The sequence below is a fragment of the Pundamilia nyererei genome, unplaced genomic scaffold (assembly GCF_000239375.1).
Source record: "Pundamilia nyererei isolate P.nyererei 1_Seehausen unplaced genomic scaffold, PunNye1.0 scaffold00047, whole genome shotgun sequence".
Taxonomy (NCBI): Eukaryota; Metazoa; Chordata; class Actinopteri; order Cichliformes; family Cichlidae; genus Pundamilia; species Pundamilia nyererei.
The window spans coordinates 2,073,807-2,083,946 of NW_005187448.1; the positions used below are offsets into that span (position 1 = coordinate 2,073,807).

Genomic DNA, 10,140 nt, shown 5'->3' on the forward strand with positions numbered 1-10,140 from the left:
CCCCACCCAACTTACTCCCCCCTCTCACACCCAAAGCAGAATCAAAAACCACCAGCATGGCTTTTTTTACTAGAGAGAGGAGACTTCAAAAAGGAGAGAAAAAAAGAGGGCGTAAAAAGAGGAATTTGATATAAAACAGAGAAAGGGGAAGGGGAGGGGGGGAGAGGGGGAGGACAAAGTTGCTCTTGAGGGCAAGTCTTGTTCAAGACCAAGTTGACGATTACTACTACTTCTGCTGTAGCTGCTCTGACTGGCCTGCAACTACCTCATTAATGATAGTAACAGAAATACATCAGACATTTTTTATTTGTTGCCTGCTGCCTAAACATCTGTTTTTCATATGCGACTCTTCAGAAATCCACAGTCCTCCTTTGAAAACCTCATTTTGCTCAAGTCAAAGATGTTTTCCATTAGTTTTTAGACCAATCCCAAAGCCAAATGCACAAATCAATCTAAAATCCAAAGTTTACGCCCCTGAATGTTTCTACAGCAAGTCTCATATCTCCTTGGCCAGAATGTAAGAAAACGGCAGGGTCAGTGGGAGAACAGAAACCCTCTGAACGCACCATGAACCACTGTTTATGCAATAATAACAGCAGCAAATGAGGCTCCAAACCGAGCGCTGACAACCCCTTAGAAAAGGACAAACCATATGTGGCGTCAAGTAACGAACACTGACTGACACCGTCTAAATGGATAAAGAAAGCGGGCCAAACACAGAAAGTCCATCTTGGAGAAAACCCGGGCAGCGGTGACAGACAAAATACATCAGGCTCTGTCAACACGTTGAACCTGGTTCCTGCCAGAGAACATGACTCCTGAATCCACCTCCAAGACTTTGCCTCATTCAGCCTACTCCATTCAAATCCCCTGTACCACTTACCCCAGGGCGCCACAGTCAGAGGGCCCATTCAGAAAGCTACCCCGAGCCCCTTTTCTCAGTCTCTTCAACTCAGCTCATCACTGTTTAGAAAACAAAGCCCAGTGAAATGAGAGGCCCTCCTTATCAGCGCTTTGAGGCTTGGGGCACCATTTGCATGACAATCCGCTGTCTAAGGCCTGTGAGCTGATGACAGACAGATGAGAAGAGGAGTGGGGTAGGTGGTATGGGGGAGGAGAAGAAGAAAAAGAAAGGCAAGAAGAAGGTATAGCTAAGTTATCAACAGTCACTGTTAGCTTCCTGTTGCATTGCTGTGCACAAGTGGTCCCGCTGCCACTGAGCAAGTTGGTCCCATAAACACACTCAGTGGCTACAAACTACAAACACACAGCAACATTACACTAAAATACTCGAGCGTGATGGGATGAGCATTGCAGCATTCAGCACAGCCTCATTAGATGTGAAATATAACTGCACGAGACAGAAATAGCTGTGTAGCTGAAGGTGAATTCAACTAGGTCAATTACAGTGAATTCTAGGTCAAGTTAACCGAGCCAAGCAAACTCCCTTTAGTATCAAGAGATCCAACAGAAGAGAAAAGAAAGCCAGAACAAGGAGAAACACTAAAGAAATAATCAGAAGACTTCCTGGCAACACTGAGGCTGCCTGCTGTTCACTCAGCTGGAAAAAAGGAGTGTTTCTAATGTATGTGAGCAAACGCATGACTATGCAGCTCCTGTTTTGTGTTGCAACACACTCCTCCTAACTGAGCAGCATATGACATTCTGGCACTGTAACAAGTATTCTTTCACAATAGGCTTGCAGATTTTGAGTACGTGACCTGTTGGAGTGATTGAATCTTCAGTGCGACACTGCTCCAAAAGTTCCAGCCGTGGCATGTGAGAGCAAACGCTTAGACGTATTCTTTCTGGGCCCAGTGCACTCACAGTGCAATACATCTGTAGGATACGTGTAGGTGTGTATTTTTGTGCTTGTCCAGCATTCACGTGCAACTCCAGCCCGCGGCTCTGCTCTGTCTCTGTAGTGTATATTTCACTTGCAAATGCCCGGACTGTTTGTAACAGTGCACCACTGAATTCCAGTCCCCATTAAAACACCCCCTCCTCTATGTGTGCGACTCACTCTGTTGATGTTTTCCCTGTTAGTGCTAAACTGCATGCACGGGCATGCGTGGCCTTTGTCTCCACCTCTATTTTCACTAAAGATCCTGTAAAGTTGTACCTCTTGTCGAGACTTTGAGGCAGAGGGGGAGAGAGGGGCACACAGTAGGGTTCAATGTGAAAAGAGGGTTGGGGACTGGGCAGAGAGTAGTGGCAGAAGGACAGCAGATTGGGAGAGGATGGTGAACAGTGGGCTGGGAGAATTGCTGGCACACTAGGTGGGGCTTTCAAGGGTGCCTTTGGCCCTCTACACCATGGCAGAGGCTACAGCACCATAGGGTACGACTGACCGACCATCAGCACACGAATAGGTTTCTGTAAAGAAATGGGTTTCATGAAAGAGGAAAAGAAAGTAGTACCACACCCTTGTCAGTGGTGCCAGCACATAATACTCTCCTTCTCTGTTTTGTTTTGCCCATGTCTTCCTGCTATCACTCTTGAGGCTTCTGCTACAAGGTCCCACACAACAGACCTGCTTCCTTCCTCTTTTCAGTACCAGCGTTTCCGGAGGATCTTCGTCACTGGCTTTTGTAGCCACTTCTCAGTATCCCTTACTGCTACACCTCCATACATGTGCTCTCATTTCCCATTGCTATTCTGTTTCACCCATATATAACCCATATATATATACACAAGCACTCAAAATGGCACCGGCCTATAACCGAGAGAAACAAAGAAGTGGAGGAAAAAAACCACTGAGAAAAATGGGAGGAATTCCTGACTGTGTTGACAGGGGAGGGGGGACTTTCATTAAAGGTGATGAGCAGTAGCAACGCCTTTCAACAGCTGTCAGAAAGCTCATCACCTGGTCTCCCACAGACTGACACACTAACACGCCTGTAAAGAGGCATCACTATATAGGAAAAGAAGACGGCCAATCAGGAGATGGCTCGGGTTTGAGATTTGAAAATAGATATTAAGAAACACATTCCTGAAGGGAATTAAACCCATTCTCTGGGAACCAGAAGAAAGCAATGAGACAAACATCGATAAACATTTGTGACGCATGCATGCGATCTGACGCCAGACCAGCATGTTGAGTAAAAACATTTTCCCATTTGCTCATGGCTTCTGTCAGTACTAATGACAAAACTGTGGACTTTTGAAGAATGACACAATGTGACATGGCACACAAGCTGCTGCCGAGGCACATTTTAATCCTTTTCTTTTTTACCCCTTTTTCCTTTAAAAATGAAAAAAGCAGGAAAGGCAGCAGGTGGGACAAGAATGTATCCCCGGGGCATGTTTTAAAAAGTGGAATTACCCTTGGAGTCTGGTGGTGTTCTCAAAACACCTGGTCTTCTTTACAGCACCTCATAAAGGGCCTTTTGATATTTTCTTGATGGAGTCAGCAAGCAAACATTTGGCAGCGTGCACCCCCCTTTCCCTGCACCACACAGCCCTGTCAACAAACACACAAGCTGCTTTCAAACAGCCAAACTCGTCTGCTGAGCCGCCTGTCCCCAATGAACCCAGCAAATAAAGTTTCCTTCAAATGTCCTTGTACCAAACCAGTGCAAGACGGTATTAAGGAAAGGAAAAAATGAAGAAAATATAACGTCAATAAAAATATTTCAGACAGTCAGTGGCCTTTTATGACCAGCGCTGGAAAAACCAGACAGTCAAGTGCAGATCTGTGGAAAAAATGCACCTCCTCATCCCTGCCGTGAGCTCCAGCTGACTCTTCATCTGCCCACCACAGAGGAGCACAGCTCACCTCCAGTGACTGAGGAGTGAACCCAAACCTGGCAACCCAGCACAGTGCTGGGCCACTGATCATGTCAAGAAGACAGGACAGTTCACAGGCAGGCAAGGGAGCAGACAGAGAGCAGAAACAGGTGCGCAGGCGAGGTGAAGAGAGGAGAAAGCAGTCATCGAGGGAAACCCTGAGTCTTTGATCCTCGGGTTGTTTCTCGTCCTCCCAGACTTCCTCTCACCATCTGTAGCCCTGGCTCTCACCTGCCTGTCTTTGGCAAGGCCACTAGCGCTCGTTCAATTGCTATTGCTTCCTCCCCACAACAATAGAAACCTACAAAAGTAGAAGTAGCCCAGCCGTGGCTGCAGCCTTGCTCTGTCAGAGGAAGTGAGTGGAAAGGCGGATAATGTAAACAACAACAGTAGTATTCACTCCGGCACATTGGGGAAGCATGCAAACGCAAACCTCCTATTGGAAGGAACAACACGCCCACGACTAGCAGCACACAGTTCATTTCCACTCAACATGTAAATGTCCAAAGAGTTTGCACACACTACACAAAGCGGTTTCTCTGGCGTTACATAGGATGCAGATCACTGTTAAAAAAAAAAGTTAAAAATCATGCACCCAGCTTTTTAACGGATTTCTGTTGTGAGTTTACTCTGCCAAATACACATTATCGCAGCATTTTCCTCTATACAGTCACTTGGAAGAAGTTAAGAAGGAAGAACTCAGAGAGACTAAGATCAAAACTGGCAGAGCAGTGACAAAATGACTGTGGCTTCCTGACTTCTGAGTGAGCAATCCATGCATAAGTAGTAACTCTTGAAGAATCAGCAGTCCCCTTCAACTGGCATAAAACCACAGATCCTGTAAGGTATTAAAGCCACTCTGAGAAACTTCTGCTTTGAGTGTCACAGTGAAGCAATGATGCATATCAGAGTTTTTCACTTTTGCTTGGCAGCAAACCGCCAACAGGTTGCCCAACTCCGTTTGGGTGGAAGCACTCAGATGACTGATGTGACAGCCAGATTTTGAGCCACACAGTGATTCATTTCCTTCCATTACGGTCTCTAGAGGTGTCACAAAACAAAGTTCCACATAAGACTAATACATGAAGTATTAAAGGTACATTTTGACAATTACCACTGAAAGCAATACCCAGCCAGTCAGTTCCCTTAACAGCAGCTAACCTGAGTCGATCGAGCATTCCTAAACAGGCGATAAATCATCCCAAACAGCCCCTAATTCATTTGCTGGATTGTTTCCTGTCAAACTGGCTGTCCGTCTGTCTGTTTGGTTTTGTCTCTAGTGTTTTATGGCAAATGGGAGATGTTCTTACCGTGAGGCAGAAGTTTATAAATCCAGGCATGATAACAGGCTACTGCAAGTACCCATTCACTCACAGGTCAAGCTATGGTGGAGACATGGACATATTATCTGCTCCTGTGTAGCCACTGAAGAGCATGTGCTGCTTTTTTGTGCTTAAGAGTGTCTCTCACGTGTCTAGGTGAGAATGCACTTCTTGTGTCAGATTTAGAGCAAAACGTTGACTCTAGGGGCCCAGAGAAACAGTAAGTGTGTTAACATTACTTTAGTAACCTGGTAGTAGTTCTTTTTCTGGAGTAACCTGATTTTGAATGAAACCTTATTTTGCAGACTCTAGTTTACACTTAAATGGATTAACAGGATTAACAGGGATATTACAAGTGTGCGTGCCAAAGAGGGAACGGGGAACAGGAAACGCAGCACTGGAAAGGCAATACAGTGGGATGAAAGAAAAGATGAATGCTGAAACTGTTCTTTTATCCAAAGTATAAATATCCTAAATCTGCCTAAAAACAAAGCTACAATGAATAAGTCAGAGCAGCTAACAGGCAGATTATTCCTAATACTGAGAGACAAGAGGAGAAACTGTATAGTGTGACGCTATTAGCTAAAAAACACAACAGAGCAGAGAAATCTGATTACTGACCAGCTGTATGTAAAGTTCTGACAATGTGAACACATTCTCCTGTTTCCTGGTTTAACCTGATTTCTTCCAATAACCTGGTTTCATGTGCACTCGTAAACGCACACGCACTCAAACAGACATCTGTTAATTTCTCCACTGGCATTCATCTTCTTTCTGTAAAAAGTCCCAAACTGTCAGCTAGGCTCACAATTACAGGCATGCCAGCTTACACGCACACACACCTGTTCCTCCTTACAGCAAAATACACCCACAAGGAACACAAACAATACAAGCTAATGCAAGTGTACACAAATGAACTCATGCACCATTTCCAGAAGGATGGTCATGTCAGTTGCACATATGCGCACTGGCAGAATTTGACTAATGTCAAAGGGAAAAACAACACCAATTTGCCTCCCTCCCTCCCCTCGGTCCTCCCCTCCTTCCACCCACTCCAGGCCAAGTCCTCATCCATCTCTCTCCACCCCTGAGCCCAGATAATAGCTGTACTACACCAGCCGCTCACCACTCCCTGCCAAACGCTGTCGGCTGCGTAAACACAACCCATTCACACATACACAGGAGGAGGACAGTTGGACTCGTCTGGGTTTCTAGACCCGACTTGGCTATACGAGGGCTCCGCTTCTTCTAACGCCGAGCCCGTAGCAACACTCGAGCCAAGGCGTCAGTCAATAACACGCTGGTAACAGAACTGCTCGTTCCACAGCCAGCTCACACACAGCTCTGAGCTTACATGCACACTCTTCTATGCTATAAACAAACATGCTTGTGCAGTGGTACATCACATGCTCACCAGTGAAATAAACTCTTTCAGGTGCATGCACTAATACAGCACACACACGCACGTAAGTATGCATAGTTTGCCAAATGTCCACGCCTTTGTGCAACGGAAAATGTGCCTGGCAGGCAAAGAGCTGTTCTCAGTAAACAGCTACAATAGCAGCAGCCAGACACGGGTGTTAGGGTGGGCAGCCACAATACCTCTGGGACCAGCAAACTATTGTGAAAGAACTCACAAAAGTCCAGATTTTATACTGATCTGGAGCTCACGCAAACTGCTAGCCCAGTTGCCTCATAACAGTCACGTTTATCGTGCTGCGATCCACAAATCGTCAGCTCGTCACAAGTCCGCGTAAAATTTCAGAGTACTCGCTCTTGTGAAATACTGTTTAAACACGACGGACAGGAAAACAAAAACAGCCCTTTCAAGGACTCACATTCGGTTGACGAGTTTTATTTACAACGGTGCGACTGACGCTGCTGAGGGGCTATAAACTGCTGTTAGAGCGGAGCCAGATTCCAGCACAGGCCTGAGGAATCCAGCTTGGCACACTGTCCGTCTCTGCTTTTGACACAGCAGTCTGGGTGCCCAACAGCAGCCAAGTGGACACGTAAACTTGAACATACATTGATCAGAGGAGTCCGCATACAGGCACCACACACACAAGCATAGGTTAACACACTCTGATTTATGCATAAGTCAAACCACGCACAGGAGGGGGCTCTGTGGAAAAAACTTGAAGCAACTGCTAGGATTGAATCTGTTTATTTATAGACAGCGCTGCCTATTAATGGGCTCAGCTATTACTGCAGGGCTGACAGAGATCTGTGAACAAGGTGGTGTGATACTGCAGCCCAGCAGGTCTCACACCAAAAATGGCTTCACCCTATTAAAATGATTTCCACAGCGTAATATAACATGTAACATAAACTATTGTAAGGTTAGAATGAACCAACAGGCCTGCGATTTTATTTAATAACCATCTTGGCTCTGATGCTATGTATTATTTATTACAAAACAAGGACTACTGCAGCTGCTTGAGCTACTGTATTATATCACGCAGGACACTGTATTCCTCAACACATTAATAAATAATTTAGAGCCTATTACACTGTAGTGCAGGCCTGACAGTTTAGAGTGCACTTTAAATGAGGTACTTTTTATAATTAAAGCTTGCGATCAAAAACCAAAAACAGACTTTTCTTTGATGCCAGTTTTTTTCACATTTCTAGCTTAATGGTTTTTTTGTTTAAAAAGTTAATTTAGTTGCAGCCTGCTTAACGTTTGTTCGCTCCTTCATATCAATTACAACTCATTGACCCTGGACTGGCTTATTCCTTTAAAGTTGAGCACATTGTTTTGACATTATCTTGAGAAAATCAGCGATATAAACACGTGACGTTAGTGACAATGATTAGAAGTGTAAGTACTCTCCCTCTTTCTCTCCAACACACAAACACACACATCACCCACTAACCAACATACCACCATCTATTTCCAGCCCTGCCCCCTCAGGCATTCTAATCTTTTAATTGAATCTTTTGTAATTATAATGAAATAACTGCAGACTTCTATCAGGGAGAAAATGATCGGGCCAGAATGTGCCAGCGGTCACAGGAAGCTCTTATTTCTCTACCGCTGCTGCCGAGATCTATACCCCCCATTTCAATTAGCCCCTCAATTCACATTTGAACAGCACATTAAGGGAAAACAAAGAAGCGTGTGCGCCCGTGTGTGTGTGTGTGTGTGAAGGCACACATAGTGACAAATTGCTCAAGCAATCTGTTACTGTCATGTCCAGCTCTTATATATACCGTTTGTTAGACTTACAATCCAAAGTGTGCTCAAAAACATCGAGCTAAGAGTGTACTTTGGTGAGAAAAAACACTTTCCCTTCTTTTGACCCTGGAGAACTGCTAAACGTAATTGCCTCATTCTTCTAAGCAAATGAACATTGACAGAGAGGGGATTTGTCGGCATAGGCTGTCTCAAATGGCTTCCCTGGCAGTTGACTAATTCAGTTCTCATTGACGTACGACTAAATCAGTGTCCATTATCCTTATGTGTAGGCCAGCTCAGATGTAGTACCAGCTCTGTGGCATAAGGCACTTAAGAGCATTACACAAGCCAAGCTGGTTGAAAGAGTCTCCTTTTCAGCAAGCTGACGAGCTTACCACACATGCAGTAGATCTGACATTGGCCAGGCTGTAGCCTCTGCCTAACCTCTGACATTAAGGTCTCCCACTCCTGAACAAAAAAACAAGAAAACTGACCACACACTTTTAAGTCCTCTGATTGTCCCTGGCTAATGGCCAACAGCAGAGACACTTATCACCGCTGAAGATTTACTGCAAAGAGAGGAGGTTATACTCATTTTGTGAAAGACTTAGGGCAGACAAACATTTTCTCTGCACATTCTCCACACAGGTTATCAGAGAAAAACTGTTTTTGCATTTCTGCTAAACCTTGTTTTGTTTTTTATCCTCACGTTGTAGAGAGCATTGCTAAAGAGTTGAATTCTTTTTACAAATGGAAAAAAAAAAGCCTGTGTGACAACAGTATATTATTGTATTAATCCAGGGCCAGGTGACTTGCTTTACAAACACAGTGGCTATTTTGGTGTGCAGTGTGCGTGCTTGTGTGACTGTGGCATTAAGAGCCAGACAGGTCCCTCTGTTGTGCAGCTGGGCTGGCTTAATGAGATATCAGACTCAAACATCAATTCATCAGCTTCATTGATGAGGACAATGGGAGGCAACTGCTTCAGTAAAGAGGGGCATTATGGCTCCTTGTGCAGGGATAGGACAGCTTTGTTTACAAAGGTTATTGGGCACACTGGGTTTGAAACAGTACACCACACCAGCCACTTTGCTCTGCTCTGCTAACTTAGATCTCTCACCCTCAGGGCAGCGTCCCTGGACTTTTTCCCCCCTTTCCTTTTTTTCACTTTGATTGTGTGGAACAAAGACCTGAAAGAAAAATATACTTCTGGAATCTGAGGCCTAATTTTTAAATGTGTGCATGTGTGTGAATGGGTTAAAAGGAAAGGACCATAGAGGCCTGATTGATTAAATAAACAAATCTCATCTTGTTATCATCAGGGCTCCCCTAGCTAAGCAGAGCAGGCTGGCGTGGCTGGAGTCCCCTCTGGCCTCAGCCTCCACTGACAGGGCATCTGTCTTCATTAAAGCTCAGCCAGTGTGCATGACGGCCACTGAAATGCTGGTGTCTTCACGATTAATGAAGACAGATGACTCCCCCCCCCCAAGGAAGTAAAAAGGCACAAAAAAGAAGGGAGGACGAACAAACGGAAGAGCATGAAAAAAAATTGAAAACACTTTCAAGCAGCTCTGAAAAATCGAGAGCAAAGTTAAGCTGCTTATCTGATCGCTCCGGCTCCTCTTATATTCTTGATTGTTTTTCCACTGTCATATCTGGCTTGGCTCCCTCCACACTTCTCCCACCATACCATGCATACACACCCCACACCCCCACTCCTTTCCACTCTCACACACTCTCTCACAGCAGTAGCAGCCCCCTGGAAGTAGATGAAAATGGACCCCAGTTGTTGTTAGAGTCAGAGCCTTGTCTGAAGTCAGCGGCAGAAGAAGGGAGAGGGGGGGGGGG

The 10,140-nt window shown here is 45.1% G+C and overlaps 1 protein-coding gene across 3 annotated transcripts in view; it reads right to left on the minus strand.

The window, feature by feature from the left end:
• The window catches only part of rarga (retinoic acid receptor gamma a), a 38,759-nt gene that overhangs the window by 4,802 nt on the left and 23,817 nt on the right, over positions 1 to 10,140 (minus strand). The gene's annotated exons all lie outside the window — the stretch shown is intronic.